Here is a 21,701-nt window from a genome sequence, read left to right as displayed (position 1 = left end):
AAAAAGCAGAGATAGATAGGCTGAAACCTAGGCCTCTTATACTAGAAAGCCAAGTTGTGAATGCAAAGAAAAAGTTTTTGAAGGAAATTAAAAGTGCTACTCCAGTGAACATGTGAATGATAAGAAAGCTAAACAGACTTATTACTGATATGGAGAAAATTTTAGTGGTCAGGTAAGAAGATCAAACCAGCCACAACATTCCCTTAAGTCAAAGCCTAATCCAGAGCAAGCCCCTAACTCTCTTTAATACGATGAAGGCTGAGAGAGATGAAGAAGTTGCAGAAAAGTTGGAAGCTAGCAGAGGCTGGTTCATGAGGCTTAAGAAAAGAAACCGTCTCTATAACATAAAAGTACAAGGTGAAGCAGCACGTGCTGATGAAGAAGTTGCAGCAAGTTACCCAGAAGATTTAGCTAAGATTATTGATGAAGATGGCAACATTAAACCACAGATTTTAAATGCAGACAAAACAGACTTCTATTGGGAAAAGAAGCCACCTAAGACTTTCACTGCTGGAGAAGAGAAGTCAATGCCTGGCTTCAAAGCTTCAGGGGCAGACTAACCTTATCATTAGGGGCTAATTCAACTGGTGACACTAAGTTAAAACCAATGCTCACCAGCTATTCAGAAAATTCTAGGACCCTTAAGAATTATGCTAAATCTATTCTGCTTGTGCTCTAGAAATGGAAAAACAAAATATGATTGACAGCTCATCCGTTTACAGCCTGGTTTACTGAATATTTTAAACCCATTGTTGAGACCTACTGCTCAGAAAAAAAAGATTTTTTTTGTTTTCAAAATATTACTCCTCATTGACAAAGCACTAGCTCACCTGAGAACTCTGATGGAGATGTACAAAGAAATTAATGTCGTTTTCCTGCCTGTTTAACACAACATCAGTGCTGTAGCCCATGGATCAAGGTGTAATTTTAACTTTCAAGTCTTATTATTTAAGAAATACATTTTGTAAGGCAATAGCTGCCATCAACAGTAATTCCGCTGAGGGATCTGGGCAACATAAATTGAAAACCTTCTGGAAAGGATTCACCTACCTAGATGCCATTAAGAACATTTGTAATTCATGGGAGGAAGTAAAAAATGAACAATAATAGCAGTTTGGAAAAAGTTGACTTTGAGGGGTTCAAGACTTCAGTGGGGAAAGTAACTGCAGATGTGGTAGAGCCAGCAAGAGAACTAGAATTGGAAGTGGAGCCTGAAGATGGGACTGAATTGGTTGCAATCTCATGATCAGAACTGAATGGATGAAGAATTGCTTCTTTACGGTTGAGCTAAGACTGTGGTTTCTTGAGATGGCATCTATTCCTGGTGAAAATGCTGTGAATATTGTTGCAATGACAACAAAGGATTTAGAATAGTGCATAAACTTAGTTGAGAAACTAGTAGCAGGGTCTGAGAGTATTTACTCTAATTTTGAAAGAAGTTCTACTGTAGGTAAATGCTAGAAAACAGTATCACATGCTACAGACAAATCTTTTGTGTAAGAAAAAGTCAACTGACGTGACAAACTTAACTGTTGTCTTATTTTAAGAAATCGCCACAACCACCCCAACCTTCAGCATCCACCACCCTGATCAGTCAGCAGCCATCAACGTGGAAGCAAGACCCACCACTGGCAAAAGGATTCACATATTAGTTCTAGCTTGTTTTGGTAGAGTCTTTAATATTTGTAAACAGATAATCATATTCTTTGCAAATAAAGACAATTATATTTCTTCCTTTTCACTAGGTATGAGTATTTTTCTTTTCTTGCAGTGTCTTACTGTCTAGACCAGTGTTTATCATACATATGGTGATATTTGATGCCCTTGCCTTTTAATTTATCCTGGCAGAAAAATGTTCAGTGTTTTGCCATTAAGTGTTTCACAATTCAGAGGCTGAGAAAGCTCCCTTCTGTTCTTGTTTGCTGAGAGATTTTTATTGTTGTTGTTTTGTTTATTTATTTTTTACCAAGAATAGGTGTTAGAATTTGTTGTTTTGTGCATCTATTGAGATCATGATTTTTCTTATTTAATTTGTTAACTGTGAAATACATGGATTTTTGACAATTAAGCAATCCTGAATTTCTAGGATAAATCCGATTTTATTTATATATGTATATATATACACACACATATATATACAAAATATGTATGTATTCCCATGCATAGAAATATATATACACACAAATATATATATACGTGTGTATATATATGTGTATATTACTAGATTGTATTTGCTAAAGCATTACCAAGTTTTTGAGGAAAATTGGTCTGTAGCTTTCTTGTGATGTTGTAATGTTTAAGCAAGCCCCTCCTCAAAAAGCGGTATGGATATGTCTCTAGGACTATGAGGAACTAAATCAAGAAGAGAAAGACATATACCTCTCTAGGAAACAGGGAGACACTGATCTGAGATCCCAGGATGACAGCCATGCAGCAGTTGAAGTAGGCAAGTGGTTTATTGTAGGGGATAGAGGAGAGGGATTTGGAAGGAAAATGTCAGAATATGATAGAATAAAAAGTATCTGAAGAGTCTTTAAAAAATAAATATGACAAAAGCAAAAAGCACTACAAAAAAAAAAATATAATTATAAACTCCAGGAGAAAAACAAAACAGAAATAAAACAACAAAGACAAAAAAACTGCAAGAATGTCGTATATTCAATAGGAAGCCAACAAAATTGCTCTGTTATTTTAAACACTTGACGCAAAAAATTAGATTCCACTTCATTTTTGTGCTAGGAATATTCTTCTCTGAATCTCCAGGGTCTATGGCACTGAGTTTCTGAGAAGAAGGTAGAATTCTGGTACATTTTTTGGCCTGCACTGAATAGTTTCATTGTGATAATACTGATTCATGGTTTTCATGTTTTAGAGTCACCCTAAGAAGGACATGTGGAAGACTTGACTGATTGGAGGATCAAAATGTGTCGGGGGAAGATGTATAAGGAGGAGTAAGGACACAGGTGTCCTGACTTCACACAGTGGGGGATTAGAAGCCACCATCAAACACGGATGAAAGAGGAATAAAAGTTGTAGTACGTTACTTAAGCTTTAAAAGGTAACCAATGGAAAAACCAACGTAACAAACCATAATTGTAAGACATGGGGAAGGGAATAAAAAAGCAGAGGGTATATATGTTAGTTCCATTTTGAGATGTTTATCCAGTATTATTCTGCTGGTCAGCTGCAAGCGTACAGGGAGCTTGATCAAAGAACAGACTGAGAAGAAAAGACATTTGCCAGGTTTAAGGAAAGAAACTGAGGGAAAAATAACACCAGTGCAGAATGTACAAAATAGAAGTAGCAAAGAAGATAATTAATACCGCAGAAACCTGAGTCGGGGGCTGGGAGTATGAACAGGCTTTAGACAATCTTGGAAGATGCAAAGGAAAATGAAAAATAAATAACAACCACGAGAGAAAGGAAGGCATATATGGAAGGCTACTGGGGCATGCTTGCCATAGCAACACGTGGGCTGACCGACCTAGAGCATACAACAAGTGGAAACCAAAATAGCGTGCAGTTACACAACAAAAATCATCCTGAAATGCAGGAAAAACTAAATTGACAAAAATGACTGGGCTTACTGTGTTCTGAATAATATATGCAATAATGCCTGGTGAAAATTATTAAAATTCAAGGATGAATCCAACAAACGCCCAGGTCTTAAAAACAAATCACAAAGAAAATTTAAAATCCTGGTTTGGTCAGAATTTCCTCAGCAACATCAGATCCCAGAAAGTCTGAGAAAATAGGTCAAGAAAATTTGTGATGGAAAAACATGTGATCTGAGAATACTATATTCAGTCCACTTGTTTGTCTTTAGTAAAAGCTGTAGGAACAAGTCTCCAACATGCGAGGACTCAGAGGATGTATCGCCCATTTGCTTTTTTATTTTAGCAAACCAGAAGATCCACAAAAGAAGAGGCTGTTTTATGAAAGGACTGATCATAGAACCGAGCCAAATAGCACCGATAATTAACATTACAAGACAGCATCAAAATATTCTTATTCTAGGGAGAAAAGCTGCACAATATAGAAATAATTATAATATAGCTAAAATTAGTAGGGTCAGAAATATCAGAGCTTACCAATTTAGAGAACAGTGTGTGATGAGGATGGCGCCAGATATAATGATAGTATGCAGAATCTTCATCTTTTGTAGAAAATACTGAAACATCTTGCTTCATATCTGAAACTGATAATTGATAATACATGTTTAAAGATTTTACATAAAGTTAAAACATAGCCACCACCAGAAATATAATCTATCTGTACTACGTCCAAATTACCAGATGGGAAAAAAATAAAACAGACCTCATATAGAGCAAAAGAGAAAAAAATAAAGAGGAAGAAAACATTAAAAAGAGAAAGCATAAAATAAATACAGCAAAGTAAGAGTAAATATATCTGCTGTAGCAACAAATCTTGATTTAATAGTTAAATAATCTTATAGTTGTCCAAAGCCCACAAGTTTTGCAGGTGTTGTGTTAAAGAGAGATATTTAACTATGAATGACCCAGTCTGAAGGCAAAATTTGGAGATGTCATACAAATACAAGCAGAAATAAAGTGGGGGTAAACAAAATGATATCTGAACGAGTTAAATTCAAGTTAAATGCTGATTAGTAATACATTATAGCCCTTGACAGCACAGATTCTGCCACATACATTGCTGGTGGAAATATAAAATAGTGCAGCCACTCTGGAAAACAGTTTGGCAGTTCCTCAAAAAGTTAAACATAGTCTTACCATATGACCCAGCAATTTTACTCCAAAGTGCATATCCAAGAGAATTGAAAACATATGTTCACCCAAAATGGGTATATGAATGTTCATAAAGGTATTGTTCATATTAGCCCCAAAGTGGAAACAATCCAAAAGTCCATCAGCTGATGAGTGGATAAATAAAATGTGGTATATCCATAAAATGGAATATTATTCAGCTATAGCAAGGAGTGAAGTAATGACATTTGCTAAAATATGGATGAACCTGAAAGCATTATGGTAGGTGAAAGAAGCCAGGCACAAAAGGCCACAGTCATGTGGTTCCATTTATATGAAATGTCCAGAATAGGCAAATCTATATAGAGAGAAAGCAGATGAGTGATTGATAGGGGGTGAGGGATGTGGAGGTGAGGTCAGTATTTTGCTGATGGTACAAGATTTCTTTTATGGGTAATGGAAATGTTCTGGAATTAGTTAGTGGTGATGGCTACACAACACAGTGAATATACTATAACTCACTAAATTATATTATATTTAAAGTGGCACATTTTATAAGTGAATTCTATCTCAATACAAATAATTTTAAAAAGAGCAGAAAATCTGGAACTTGGGATGAAGAACACTTCTGACCTTCTCTTTATGGTGCCTAGAGCTTGGAACTGAATGTCTCTGTATCTTAGTTCCTAATCTGTATAATGAGAATAATAATACCTAGCTCATTGGTTGTTGCAGGGATTAAATGACTTAATATTTATAAGATGCCTGGTGTATTAGACCATTCTCATGCTGCTACTAAAGACATACCCAAGACCGGGTAATTTATAAAGGAAAGAGTTCAAATTGACTCACAGTTCAGTATGGTTGGAAAGGCCTCAGGAAACTTACAATCATGGAGGAAAAGGAAGCAAACATGTGCTTCTTCACATGGCAGCAGCGAGGAGAAGTCCCTAGCAAAAGGGGGAAAAGCCCCTTATAAAACCGTCGGATCTCATGACAACTCATGCACTACCATAAGAACAGCATGAGGGTAACTGCCCCCATGATTCAATGACCTCCCACCGGGTCCCTCCCATGAAACTTGGGGATTATGGGAACTACAATTCCAGATGAGATTTGGGTGGAGACATAGCCAAACTATATCACCTGGCATAGCTAGCACTATATAACAGTTGTTACATTAACATGTAAAAAGTAAATAGGTCTAAGAGCATCTCAGAGTGATGTAAGTAACAATTCAAAACAAAGGAGCAACTGTCTTGGGTGGTTATGAACAAAATTACAAAATACTAACTTTGATAAAGGACAAAGGAGAAATGACACACTCTACAGCTATATAACCATGGTGCCTAATGCATCTCTTAGCCCTTGACTCACCAAGCTGACCAAAGAAGTCTAGCCACTGGCCCCACACCGATGCATTGACCTCTACAGGGGAGTCCACATCCTTCTCACAGACTACAAATTAGGCCATCAAACTGTTAGTAGATTCAAACACTAAATACACTACAAGTTATATTCATTGACCAATTTAGGAATAGTATCTGATAACAATAGAAAATGCCCTTCTGTTATTCTAACCATTTATCCATTAAAACAATAACACTAGTGTTCAAAAATCAGAACAAAACCAAACCTTTAGGCTGAATATTCAAACAAAACTGCAATTATAGAATATCTTGTACTCAGTACAGTACTGAGAGGAAAAATTCATATTGTTTACCCTTTAAGAGTCAAACAAAACAAAAAAGACATTAAATTAAGTAATTCAGAATTAAGAATTACTTAATTAAGAATTCAACTCAAAAGGGGGACTAAAAAGCAACACATTAGACCCAAGTAGTGATAAAAGCTGAAATGTGATGAACGAGGAACCAAATAAATAAATTAAAGAAAACTAAGAGCCAGATTAAACTATGGTAAAATAAATAAACTATAAAACCTAAAAATATAAAAGCATAGTATTAATAAGGAGAAAGTAAAAGAACCACAAACAGAGAATTGAAAGACAGAATAGACTATTTGTAAAATTCTGATGTAAAAACTTTGACCGCATGGATGAAATGGATAATTTTATAAGCAAAGATGCAGATTAATCTTGATTAAAGAAGGAGAAAAGCTAAATAGACAAATACCGTGGTACACGTTTGCGAAAGAGCCACTCTCAAATAGCTGTAGGCGTAGGCATTCTCCTTCTTTTAAACTTTCAAAGCACATCTATGAAAAATCAAGATAATTCTCTCAAGAGAATTCTCATAACACAAAGAACATAAATAAATCTTTCAAAAACAATACCTACCATTAGGCTTAATGGCAAAATAATCAAAACATTTACAATAAAGTGAATAAGAAGGCACAGGTGTCTTCTATTACTACAATTATTTAACATTTAACAAAATTTTAAAAGCTTTTCCTGAATTTTCACAGTAAAATAGATATAGAAGTATCTTTCTCTAACTTGATTAACAAAGATTTGTATCTCAAATGACAGCACCAGGCGAGACACTGAAGAAATCCTTTAGGACGGGCACGGTGGCTCACACCTATACTCCCAGCACTTTGGGTGGCCAAGGCGGGCTGATGACCTAAGGTCAAGAGTTTGAGACCAGCCTGGCCAACATGGTGAAACCCCGTCTCTACTAAAAAGTACAAAAATTAGCTGAGTGTGGTGGTGCATGCCTGTAATCCCAGACACTCAGGAGGCTGAGGCAGGAGAATCTCTGGAACCCAGAAGGCAGAGGTTGCAGTGAACTGAGATTGTGCCACTGCGCTCCAGCCTGGGTGACACAATGAGACCCTGTCTCATAAAAAAATAAAATAAAATAAATTTAAACATATAAAATAAATAAAAAGAAATCCTTTAAAATCAATCTTACAATTATGTGCTTAATCATTACTTTTATTTAACAGAATTCTGGAATTGTGAGGCAACGTCATTAGACAGGAAAGTGACGTAAGAATATATATTGAAAAGCAAGAGGCATACATCACTATTTGTCAAAGATATGATTATGTAGCTGAAAAGCCTAAGAAAACTAAAAAACTATGAGCCTCAGCCCTTGATTGCAAAATATTGGTAGGTACAGACTTCGTTTGTGGCACTAGAGATACAGGAGTGAGTTGGAGACAGTCCTGCTCTCCTGGAGTTTGTATTTCAGCTGCGCAGATAGCAAGTGGCATAGAAAAAAAACCAAGTGTATGATACAATTGTCAAGAGGCGTGTGGACCAGAGCAACTCCATCTTGAATAGGAGCTGGGTAAAATGAGGCTGAAACCTACTGAACTACATTCCCAGATGGTTAAGGCATTCTAAGTCACAGGATGAGATAGGAGGTTGGCACAAGATACAGGTCATAAAGACTTTGCTGATAAAACAGATTGCAGTCAGGAAACCGACTAAAACCCACCAAAACCAAGATGGCCACAAAAGTGACCTCTGGTCATCCTCACTGCTACACTCCCACCAGCACCATGACAGTTTACAAATGCCATGGCACTGTCAGGAGGTTACCCTATATGGTCTAAAAAGGGGAAACATGAATAATCCACTCCTTATTTAGCATATCATCAAGAAATAACCATAAAAATGGGCAACCAGCAGCCCTCGGGGCTACTCTGTGTATGAAGTAGCCATTCTTTATTCCTTTACTTTCTTAATAAATGTGCTTTCACTTTACTGTATGGACTCACCCTAATTCTTTATTGTGTGAGATCCAAGAACCTTCTCCAGGGGGTCTGGATCGGGACCCCTTTCCTGTAAATAACATCATGTATTGATAGAGACTATAAGGAAAGACCAACTAGGGGAAGGGCCTGGAGAACAATGAGGATGTTGTTCTAGGCAAGGAGGCGAGGGACTGCAACTCCCCTAAGTTACTTGCAACGTGAACGCAACGCTAGTCAAAACCCTGATGCAACTTTGGGAGGCCAAGGTGGGTGGATCACCTGAAGTCAGGAGTTCAAGACCAGCCTGGTCAACATGGTGAAACCCCATCTCTACTGAAAATAGAAAAATTAGCTGGGCATGGTGGCACATGCCTGTAGTCCCAGCTCTGGGGGCTGAGGCAGGAGAATTGCTTGAACCTGGGAGGTGGAGGTTGCAGTGAGCCGAGATTGTGCCACTGCACTCCAGCCTGGGTGACAGAGTGAGACTCTGCCTCAAAAACAAACAAAACACCCTGATGCAATCCCTTCCATTCTCAACCTCTTCTCTCCTTACTGACTTTTTGAAATTGACAAAATAATCTTAAAGTTTATCTGGAAAAGTAAAAGTGGAAGAGTAGAACTAACACTCTGAACAAAGAGTAATGAGGATGGGAGTGGAGGGAAGTAAATGTATTATATTGAGATATTTAACAAATTATATTATTAAGCAACTGGTATCAAAATAATGTGGTACTTTCCTTAAATACACAGTGAGGTACATAGAGTTGAATGCAAAGATTGAGCACATACTTACTGTATTACTGATTTTAAAGAATTTCTTTAGTGCCTCACCTGGTGCTGTCAATTTGAGGCAGGAATATTTGTTAATCAAGTTAGGGAAAGATACATCCATATCTATTTTACAGAAAAAATTAGAAGAAGCTTTTAACATTTTGTGAAATGTTAAATAATGGTAGTGAATGATGACACCTGTGTTTTCTTACTCATTTTATTATAAATGTTTTGACTTTTTTGCCATTAAGCTCAATGTTAGCTATTGTTTTGGAAAGATGTAAATGAGCTGAGTGTATAAGAAACTTGGTGTCCTAGCTATAGCAGGTGTAACATATTCAATGCCATTTCTGCAGACCTAAAAATGTTAATACAAATTAACACATTTTATTTATTCACATACTTCAAGTGTGATTGGAAATTTCATATTTTTCAAGTACTGCACTTAATAAATCCAGCAATCATATCCTTGCATTCTTTGGATTTAAATATAACATTTAAGAGGGATAGGCAGTTTTTTTTTTAAGAAGCCTGTCCTCAGAAGAAAATGTAATTCTTATGACACTACTATGTATTAAGATAAAAATTGATGACATGAAAAGAAAAAATTTTTTTAAAATTGATGGCATGTGCTTAATATACGTGATAGAAATTGCAAAATTGATTTTGAAACTCTAGGTAAATAATGACTGAAGAATTGTGATAATTCTTATTGAAAAGACTTATATGCTTGACTCCAAATTAGAGTCAATATACGTTAATGAACAGACAGAATTTTCAAGAAGCTGCTGGAGTTTGAGTGTCTTTGGCTACAGTAATTGAGTGAAACCTATGCTGAGCTAAATCTTGTGGGCTTAGTACATACGTATTAATATTAAACACTTAGTATGTGTTTGCTACAGGTGAGACTCACAGATTTGACTAATTTTTTAAGAAATATATAGCAAATTGTTCTTAATATTAAAATGTAAATGACAAATCATGAAAAAGGCTTTTCAAAATAAACAATAAAGCACTAATATCACAAATAAAGTTTTTTTTAAATCAATAGGTAAAAAGACAACATGACTGCGTGCAGTGGCTCATGCCTGAGATCCCAGCACTTTGGGAGGTGGGAGGACCGCTTGAGCTCAGGAGTTCAAGACAAGCTGGTTAACATAGTAAGACCTTATCTCCACTAAAATTTAAAACAATTAGCCTGGTGTGGTGGTGTGTGCCTGTAGTCCCATGTACTCAGGAGGCTGAGGCAGGAGGATTGCTTGAGTCTGGGAGGTTGAGGCTGCAGTGAGCCCTGATGGTGCCACTGCACTCCAGCCTGGGCAATACAGCAAGACCTTGCCTCCAAAAAAAAAAAAAACAAAAAAAATTGACAACCCAATTTCAAAAATGGAGGAAGGGCATGAACAAGTTGCACTGAATCATCGTTAGTCCTCCGTTTCCTTTATTTTGTGTTGGAAAGCACAGGTTTAGTGATATTGACCGGTGGTCTGTTTATATTCTGTGTATATTTTTGTAGATTTAGTTATTTTTTCTTATTGATTGAAATAAAATCTCTTTGTCATAGGTTGTAAAATTTCATAATTTGTTGTTTTTAAAACTTGGTTCATGGTGTCATTTGCCATAGAGATCATTATTTATGTGATCATTATTTTATGATCTACTAATTTTGTCTATGTATTTCTACAATGAATTTATGAACAACATACATTCATAAGTTTATCTAGAAAAACAAATCATTAAAATAGGAGAAAATGTTGGTGATATAATTTTGATGGTTTAAAACTTCTCTTTCTATCTTTTTTTTGTGACTGTGTATCACAATCATAGTAAACAATGGAAAATACTGACAAAGAGGCCATGAAGAAGCAAAACTCATGGGATGCTGTCGAAGCTGAACGTAGGAAAATTCATAGTCTACTTCCATTATTCAATCTAAAAGTGTAAATGTAAAGGAATTGGGTGATAAAATGCAATTATGTAAATAAATACTAGGAAGGCAATTGCAAATAAAGAGTACAAAAGAAAGGGAAAGGAATTAAAAAGTTAAAAGCTTTAATGTGTAAGCCTTAATATGTATTAAACATTTAAAACACAATTAATATTTAACATATTTCAAATTTAAGACCTTTCACATGTATGATATATATGTACATAAATATATATATAATACTATATATTATGTATGTAAAAGCTTTTGTATATATGTATATATTGAGGAAGATAAGTACAGACCACAAGTCATCACTACTACATTATGAATCCTTTGTCTTTAAATTAACTGGCTGGGCGTGGTTGCTCACATCTGTAATCCCAGCACTTTGGGAGGCTGAGGTGGGCAGATCACCTGAGGTCAGGAGTTCGAGACCAGACTGGCCAACATGGCAAAACTTCATCTCAACCAAAAATACAAAAATTAGCCTGACATGGTGGTGCATGCCTTTAGACCCAGCTTGGGAGGCTGAAGCAGGAGAATTGCTTGAACCTGGGAGGCGGAGATTGCAGTGAGCCGAGATCCTGCTACTGCACTTCAGCCTGGGTGACAGTGTGAGACTCTTTCTAAAAAAAAAAAAAAAAAAAAAATTAAATTAACCACAATGAAATAAATTATTTTCAAAACAAAAATAAATAGGTAGCAGGATCAACAAATAAATCTAAGTTCTGTGTCTTTAAAATATAAGTAAATTTCTAATATATTTATCAAGGAAATGAGGATAAAATTCCCCTCAAACATAAAAACAAATTATGAGAAAAATGAGAGTAAATAATCAAATACCATTTTAATATTATTTTTAAAATAAATGTTAGAAAATTTTAAGAAAACTCAAGACTATGAAACTCTCGAACAAATAAGTAACTAAGAGAGAACCGTTCAAAGTTATCAAAAGTTTACTTTCAACAACAACAAAAGAAACCGCAGATGCTTTCATGGGAAATGTATTGTTTTATACAAATAGTTGCGGAGCATAGATACCCCTAAAAATAAGGTAGGAGGTGGGACTCAACTCCATAGGTGGGGCTTGGACACTGGATCAAATTGAGGACTAGCTAAAACAGGGGAAAGGTGGAAGCATCTTTCCATAAGACACTCCCACTAATGCACCATGTCAGTTTACCATTGCCATGGCAACACCCAGGAATTACTACCTCTTTCCATGGCAATGATCCAATTACCCAAAGCTACTACCCTTTTCCTAGAAATTTCCGCATTAACTGCCCCTTACTCTACCTGTAATTAACAGTAGATAGAAATCTGACTGCGGAACTGTCCTGAGCTGCTGCTCTCAGCATACTGCCTGTGGGGAAGCCCTGCTCTGCAGGGGCAGTCACCGAGCTGTAACACCGCTGCTTCAATAAAGTTGCTTTCTTCTACCCTACCACCGGCTTGCCCTTGAATTCTTTTCTGGGCAAAGCCAAGAACACTCGCAGGCTAAGTCTCACTTTGGGGCTCACCTGACCTGCATCAAAAACACGAGTTAATTCATTTTATGAAGTGGTGACTCTAATATTGAAGCTGGATGAAGATAGTTCAAAAAAAGGAAACTGTGAAAATACTATGTGAAAATGTGAATACAATGTGAAATTGTGAAAATGCTAAATAATATGTGAAAACTATCTGACAGTGGAGTAAAAGAACAATATCTTCTGGTTCAGTTTTTTTCCATTAAGTAATTCAAGAATAATTTAATATTAGGAAATGTACCAATATGTTTAAATATATTAGTATATTTGATAATATACTAATTATAGTCTAAAACTAATTGTAATCATAATAATACAATAATACTAATTATAATATAATACTAATTATAATAATATAATAATGCTAATTATAAGTATAATAATGTATTTAAATATATTAGTATGTCAAGAGAGAAAATTTACACACATCTCCTATTGAAATGGCTTATAATAAAATTCAACACTCATTCCCAGGAAACAAAATCTAAACCATATTAGTATGATAGAAGTTGAACCTTCTTTATCAAGAAAGAGGCTCTCACCCCAAAGTCAACAGCTTAATTATATTTTAGAATGGAAAACTAGAGGTGTTTCTATTTACATATGAAAGAATTCTTACTATCCATGCCATATTTAACACAGTTTAAAAATTCTGACCAATTGAATAAAAAAGACTACAAAATAGAAGATTTACTATTTGAAAGTAGTTGATGATACAGTTACTGACACTTGGATGAAGTAGAATTGTCTGCCTGGAGAACTCGAGGGAACAAACTGAAAAATTACTACACTATCAAGCAAGTTTAAAGATAAAGTTTGGTCAACATAAGCACATAAGTAGAAAGTTAGTTCCTCTTTACACCAATGGTAAGAGGATTTTTAAAGTGCCATTTACATTAGCAACAAAACAATAAAATATCTAGGGAAAAGTTGACAAGGAATATGTAGAAATGTGATGAAACAAAAATAAGGAATATGAATTAAAAATGTGCCATGTTATTGAATTAAAATTAAAATAAAGTTACCGATTCTCTTTACATGATCTAGACGTTTAATGGGATCCAAATGAAGATATCAGTGGGACTTTGGAGGGGTGGTGCTGTATAAAATGATTCTGACATTCATCTGGCACTTTAGAATTGCTGAGAATGTCTTGAAAAAATAGAAGTGTGAGGAGGAACTTATACTACTGGGTAAGCAATGTGCAATGACCTCCTTGTAGCTTCGTATATATTTAAATAGTCTGGTTTAATTGCAGGAATAGACAGATAAATCAATGGAACAGTACGAGGAGAGCTGAAGCAGGCCCATGTAAATATGAATTTCATATAAGATAAATGTGGCATTTCAAATCAGTGGGGAAAAGATGAGGAATTCAGTAAGTCAAATTAGGTCAATTTGCTGACCGTGTGGAAAAAAAATAGATCTTTACAGCACCACGTGCACTAACAAATTTCAGATTGATAAAATATTTAATATAAAATTTAAAGCCATAGAAAGATTTTAAGGAAAACACATGAATATTTATCTGATGCTGTGGTATGCAAGTACTCAGAGTATATGTAAAGGCGTAATCTGTAAAATAAGAGACCAACACATTTGACTACTCCAAAATGACAAAATTCTTTATGTCGACATGATCATAAACAAAACTAAATGTTAAACCACAACCTGGGGGAAAGCATTTTTGCAACACAAGTGTATAGTATCCTTATTATATCAGACTGTTTTCAAACCAATAATGAAATGACAAACACACTAAAAAATAGGCCAAGAAAACTGCAGGAAATTTTATAACAAAGAATCACAGTGGCCAATGAATGGAAGGGAAAGAAGTTCACCCTCACTAGAAAGTAAAAGCTAACAGGAAAAGGAACAATATATTTAATGTATTTTGCTCAGTACCAGGAACATAGAAAGTTCTAGGTAAGCATTAACTCTTTGTAACAGGATAGTGATCAGGAGTACTATCCAGATGCTGTTGCTATGTTAGTAGCATATGCAATTGTGTTGTAGGGGTTATTCTGTTGGTGGAGGAATAAATTGATATATTTCTAAAGTGTGATTTTACAATGCATAGCCAAAGTGTTAAAAAAGCAAATTTCTATTGTGAATAGTGCCGCAATAAACATACGTGTGCATGTGTCTTTATAGCAGCATGATTTATAGTCCTTTGGGTATATACCCAGTAATGGGATGGCTGGGTCAAATGGTATTTCTAGTTCGAGATCCCTGAGGAATCGCCACACTGACTTCCACAATGGTTGAACTAGTTTACAGTCCCACCAACAGTGTAAAAGTGTTCCTATTTCTCCACATCCTCTCCAGCACCTGTTGTTTCCTGATTTTTTAATGATGGCCATTCTAACTGGTGTGAGATGGTATCTCACTGTGGTTTTGATTTGCATTTCTCTGATGGCCAGTGATGAGGAGCATTTCTTCATGTGTTTTTTGGCTGCATAAATGTCTTCTTTTGAGAAGTGTCTGTTCATGTCCTCTGCCCACTTTTTGATGGGGTTGTTTGTTTTTTTCTTGTAAATTTGTTTGAGTTCATTGTAGATTCTGGATATTAGCCCTTTGTCAGATGAGTAGGTTGCAAAAATTTTCTCCCATTGTGGCACTATTCACAATAGCAAAGAGTTGGAACCAACCCAAATGTCCAACAACGATAGACTGGATTAAGAAAATGTGGCACATATACACCATGGAATACTATGCAGCCATAAAAAATGATGAGTTCGTGTCCTTTGTAGGGACATGGATGAAACTGGAAAACATCATTCTCAGTAAACTATCACAAGGACAAAAAACCAAACACCGCATGTTCTCACTCATAGGTGGGAATTGAACAATGAGAACTCATGGACACAGGAAGGGGAACATCACGCTCCGGGGACTGTTGTGGGGTGGGGGGAGGGGGGAGGGACAGCATTAGGAGATACACCTAATGCTAAATGACGAATTAATGGGTGCAGGAAATCAACATGGCACATGGATACATATGTAACAAACCTGCACATTGTGCACATGTACCCTAAAACCCTAAAGTATAATAAAAAAAAATATATTAAAAAAAAAAAAAAAAAGCAAATTTCTTTTGGTAGGGTATTTTTCCATCATATATTTATTCTAATGAAGTCTAATGAACTCTTCTCTAAGGATTTATTTCCAGGATGTTCATTACCGTATTGATTATAATAGCACGACATTGGGTGCAATAGAAGATTGGCTGAAGTACAGGACAGTCATATGGCAGAAAACTATGTAGCAATTAACAATAATGTTGTAGGAAACAATTTACTGACATGAACTTAGTCCCTGAATATCAGGATTAAACATGTGTATATATGCATGGAAGAAATAGATATAAGAATTTAAAAGCTATCAGCATTTACCTCTGAATGGGGGGATCATGAGTGATTATTATTTTCTTCTGGGTATGTTTGTGTGTGTGCATTTCTTAGCATTTGCTATAAGGAGCAGGTAGTAATTTTGTAAACAGAAAGATAAAAACCGCATTGGTAAATCTGACTTTTCTGTTTTCAGAGTAAGACTCCTGGGAATTTGGAAGCTGAGATTTGAGGCAAGTATTTAGGATTTGCTGTGTCACCTCCCCGCTATGACAGTCCTTAATTAATGGAGATGATGGAGAACAGCTTGCTGGGCCGAGTGGCAGGAGCCATGCAGCTGCCGGGGCTGGAGTGGGTCAGGAAGCTTCATCAATCTGGGACACACGACGTGCTTGGTGGTGGCGGAGCCTGACGCATCCCTCTTCATCGACATTGTGTCAATAGGAGCAGAGGCATTTAGCTGTGTAAACACAGAGCTTGAGTGGCAGCACCCTAAATGCTTAGCTGATAGATCCGGAATTAAATACGGACCCAGAAACTGGAGTTGGAAAACTTCCTGGCAGCACTCCTTCCCTGTCATCCCGGTGATCCCCTTCCGGATAGAGGGCGTGGAGCTCAGCGCATTCACGTCTGCAGGTAGGTGTTGCTATCTCAGAGGGCAAGGAAGGTGCACACGGAGATATTTGAAGGAAATGGATTATCTTCAAAGGCTGTCCAGGGTGGGGTGGTGGCTCCCAAGACAGGGGCCTGAGGGGTTGACCCGATGCATGTTGGATAATAGGGTGAGTAAAACCCTGAAATGTGCCACCTGGGCACCTGTCCATTCTGTTTCCACCTCCTTTAGTTCAGGCCAACAAACAGAAGGTAGTGATTATGTTCCAGGCCTTGTGCTAAGACGAGACAAACCTAGCCCGTTAGTGCTACTTTGCCCCATTTTCTCCCCTCCAAAGAAAACCAGATTGCTCTTTATAAAATGCAGACCCGATCATGCCATTTCTTGGCTTAAAGCCATTGATGTGACTTCCTATGGCCTTTAACAGTCCTGCAAAGGCCCCCACAGTTCACCCAGGCTTGTCTCTTGGCAGCTCTCTGGATCTTCCTCCATTGTCGCCCCCTCTCCACAATTAACTTTCATGAAATTCTTTAACACGTATTCACTCTTCCTGCAGGAAGACTTCCTTGGTTTCTTAAGACTTGATTAGGTCTCATTGCCACATGTAATGCACCTTAACATGGTCTATTATAATCCCAAAGTTTTACTTTGTAATTTCTCATTTAGTTGGACTCTTGGTCCCAGGATGGTGTGTCTATCTTGTATGGTTCATACTCTATTTATTGAACAAATGATTCATTAATCATGAATCATTCTTTAATGATTGAACTTAAAATGAGGAGGACACAGCCTCTCTTTGGAAGAAGATTAGAGGGGAGACAGATATGTGGATATGGATTCAAGGGATGGTCTTGGATAGATGTGCACTGAAGACTCAGCCATAGGAGAGGAGAGGTGACTGATTAATTCTGTCTGAGGACAGATGATTCTGGGTGGTTTTCAGAGAGGAGGAACCAGCCAGCAAGTCCTCGGAGGAGTGACTACAGGGTGTTCTGTTAGCATGGGCCTCCTGTAGAAGGCTGGGGAGTTCAAACACATTGCCAGCAGCAGTGAGCTCTGGAATGTGTCGCTGCCATTCCAGACAGTGCTGGCAAGGGTGGAGTGCCCACTGTGTGTCTGGCCCTGGGCACCAGCAGAGCCTGGGCACCAGAAAGATGCACTCCAGCTCTTCCTTCTCTTGCACCTGCCCACTGGGTGCGCTGGGGACCTATTTCATGGCATCTTGACAGTCAGGCCTGAGGATGCAGCTGAACTTGGGCACTGGTTGAGGGAGGGATGGGCTGGCCTTGCCCACCAGCAGTGCCATATGCCCATGCCTTAGTCTATTCCAGTCATGTCGCCCGGCTGCCCAGCTGTCACAGCCATAATTACAGCAGCCACAGCCGCGGGAAGTGTGTGGTTGTGGGGACCCTCTGGTCTCCTTAGAACTTTACTACTGTTGTTATAGCTTATCAGGACACGGCCCACCTTCTGTTGGTCTCTTGAAAATGGCTGTAATTCTCATCTATCACGGGGGTGAGCCAGCTGCTGCAGGGGCAGCTGTCAGTGAGAGAGTTCTGTGTGCGTCCCGACACGCTGGCCCTGACCTTGGGGATGTGGAGGCTCCAAGCCAAGTGCCTTTCTTGGGACAGCATTTAGGCCATCTCTTTTGTCCTGACCTGGGGGTGAGTGCTTTCTGCTTTTCTCTGTAGCCCTGAACTGCTTGTCTTTTGCCTTGTTATCTTTCCTGGACTGTGAACTTCCCAAGTGAAGAGCATTGTATTTGCTCAGACAACCTTCTGTTATTAAAAGCTTTATCATAGATTGTGAAGTACAGTTCTTTCCCACATTATAAAAGGAACATACAATGATAATTGCAACAAAAACAGATAATATTTATTGACTGTTTACTATGTTCCAGGCGTTATACTTATAACTTTACAGGGATTATCTAATTCATTACTGGAACAATATCATGATTTCCATTTAGCAAGTGGGGAACCCTGTCCAGAGAACTTATATAAGTTGCCCAGGGTCACATAGCTGAGAGGTGGCAGGCCTAGGCTTCAAAACTAGAGAAGCCTCCTTTCAGGGTCCACACATGTGCCTCACTTTAAGAAATTTGGAAAACAGAGAAGTAGGAAAAAAAACCAATAATTTTATGTTTCAAACACAACTCATTATGATCTTGATATATTTCTGCTCATTATGTTTCTGTTCATTATTTTTCCATAATTGTGATTATATTGTGCAATCAATTTTGTCTTATGATTTTAAAATTAATATTATCACATAAACATTTTCTATCTCATGGGTTTACTATCCCTTATTAGCCCTTTTTGTGGCTTACTGGGTTGCATTCAAGTTTTCTCTTGTTGGACTAAGAAAGTAACATTGAGATGCGTTTGTGTGTGTGTTTGTGTGTTTGTGTGTGTGTGTGTGTGTGTGTGTGAGATACTAGTCACACAGCTAGCCTCATTAAGGTTTGTACATACAGCATCTATATTATTCTTACAGTAACACTATGAGGTAAAGAAATATCTCCCCCATCTTACAGATAAAGAAACTAAGGTTTAGACAGTTAAACAAATCACCCAAGGCTACAAATCACCTACATAAGTGGTAAGGGGCAATTCCAGAATTCAAATGGATAGCAGTTTGACAAAGGCCATGCTTTTTTGTTTGTTTGCGTGTTTGTTTGTTTTTGAGATGGAGACTTGCTCGGTCGCCCAGGCTGGAATGCAATGGCGTGATCTCAGCTCACTGCAACCTCCGCCTCACAGGTTCAAGCGATTCTCCCACCTCAGCCTCCCGAGTAGCTGGGATCACAGGCACCTGCCATCATTCCTGGCTAATTTTTGTATTTTTAGTAGAGACAGGGTTTTGCTACATTGGCCAGGCTGGTCTTGAAGTCCTGACCTCAGGTGATCTGCCCACCTCGGCCTCCCAAAGTCCTGGGATTACAGGCATGAGCCACCATGCCCAGCCTTAAAGGCCATGCTTTTGGTCATTAGTCTATCCCTTCACCATAAAGCTTTTTCCATATTTTGTTTTCATTTTTACATTTTTGGATCGATCCCCGTAAGTGGAATTTTTGGGTCAAAGGGGGTAACTGTTTTTAACACGAGTTAGAGGAATGTGCATTCCATTCCCATTGTATTTTCCCCTTGCCAGCATTGAGCCTTGCCATTGAATCCGTTGGTAGGGTTATTAACAACCCCCATTTTTAGTGGCATGTGACATCCCAAGTTCACCCTCCACTCAAACTCCATGTCCCTCCTGTGTCAGCTGGGCTTTGCTCCAGGCGTCCATCACCTTGGGACCCCTGCTTGAGCAGCCGCCATCTGGAATGTTGCTTGGTCACTGTTGCAGGAGGAAAGAAAGCTCTGGGGCATCTCCAACTGGCAACTAAGCCATCTAGCCCAGAAGTGACAAATGTCACTTCCGCTCAGACTTCATTGTCTAAAACGAATCACTTGGCCCCATCCACCCAGGCAGAGCCAGGAGGTGGAGTCCTTTGTGAGTCCTTAAGGGAGAGCTGGAAATAGCTGGTGAAGGCCCTAATAACTAACACAGTCATAGAAGTTGCTCATTTGATAGTTGAAAATAGTAACACGTTGTTGCTTTATTTGACATGAGTGTTTTTGGTGAGCCTTAGTATTTCTTCATATTTTCTTGGCGAGTTGTAGCTCTCCTTTTGTAACTTGTTTGTCCTGTTCTTAACCCATTTTTCAGTGATATCTTAATGCTCTCACAAATGCTTTCCGGATGTGGTCATGTCCCTAAATAGGTCTTTGATGAGTGAAAACACATGGTGTCTCGGAAGCCAATTTCCCTTAGATAGTTTTTAAATGTAAAGATGTAAATAACTCTATGCATTTACTTTAATTTTCCAAAGAAGTGACCCAGAGTTTATGTTTACTTCAGGGTTAGTTAATTTACGTTAACTTCTGCTTTTCAGTTAATCAGTGAAAACTGAGGGAAGTTCCTGAGCTTCAAGGGCTTTCCGCATCTGGGTTTCAAAATTCTGGGCTCCTTTCTATCTCCCTGGCCCCACACTTCCCTGCTAGGGAAACAGCCCTGAGTATCCGTTCTACAGCCCTGTAGAGTTCACTTCTCCTTCTCATCCCCACTCCTCTGTCCCCAGGTCAGGAAGAGATGCCTGGGTGCAATCGAAATAACTTCCTAACTGGTATTTTTTACATGGGCTACCAGAAAAGAGACCATGCTAATTATATCATTCTTTCCCTCCAAACCCTTCCCAGTGGCTCCCCTTGCCCTGTGGGGCCCATTTACCACGGATGAACACAATAGGATTTTCAGTGGGATACAAAGGAACATTTTATAGTTATAAATTAATTTTTGGCCTGGCGTGATGGCTCACGCCTGTAATCCCAGCACTTTGGGAGGCCGAGGCAGGTGGATCACTTGAGGTCAGGAGTTCGAGACCAGCCTGGCCAATATGGTGAAACCCTGTCTGTTCTAAAAATACAAAAATTAGCTGGGCGTGGTGGCGGATGCCTGTAATCCCAGCTACTCAGGAGGCTGAGACAGTAGAATTGCTTGAACCTGGGAGGTGGAGGTTGCAGTGAGTCAAGGTAACACTGCACTCCAGCCTGAGTGACAGAGCGAGGTCTCATCTCAAAAAAAAAAAAATTTAATTAATTTTCATGTGTATTAGAAAAGTGTTCACCTAGCACATTAAACACGTACATTGACAGATATTACTGCTGTGATATGGCAATGAGCACATTAAGAGAGCTATTAAGTTGATAACAGGATAGGAAACACACGGGTTTGGCAAAGATAATGGGATAGTGTCTAAATGACAGAAGTTTGGGAAAGACAAGTTAACATCCAAACTTCATAGCATCCTTAGACCTGCCAAACCCAGCTTTTGAGTCCTATCCCCACATCCCATAGCCTGTTATGCCAAAATATGTAAATATTGATCATGCTGCAGGGTTCCTTTAACATAACCTCTTCCCCTTTTGTTCTGGGCAAAGGTAGAGCTCTTCTGTTTGTTCTCTTTGGGTCCTGTTTCACTTTAAAACATTTTGTAATTTAATTTAATTTTAAGATCCGGGATACATGTGCAGGAAGTGCAGGTTTGTTACATAGGTAAATGTGTACCATGGT

Source organism: Symphalangus syndactylus, chromosome 13 (assembly GCF_028878055.3).
Source record: "Symphalangus syndactylus isolate Jambi chromosome 13, NHGRI_mSymSyn1-v2.1_pri, whole genome shotgun sequence".
Classification (NCBI taxonomy): domain Eukaryota; kingdom Metazoa; phylum Chordata; class Mammalia; order Primates; family Hylobatidae; genus Symphalangus; species Symphalangus syndactylus.
This window is presented reverse-complemented; position numbering follows the sequence as displayed.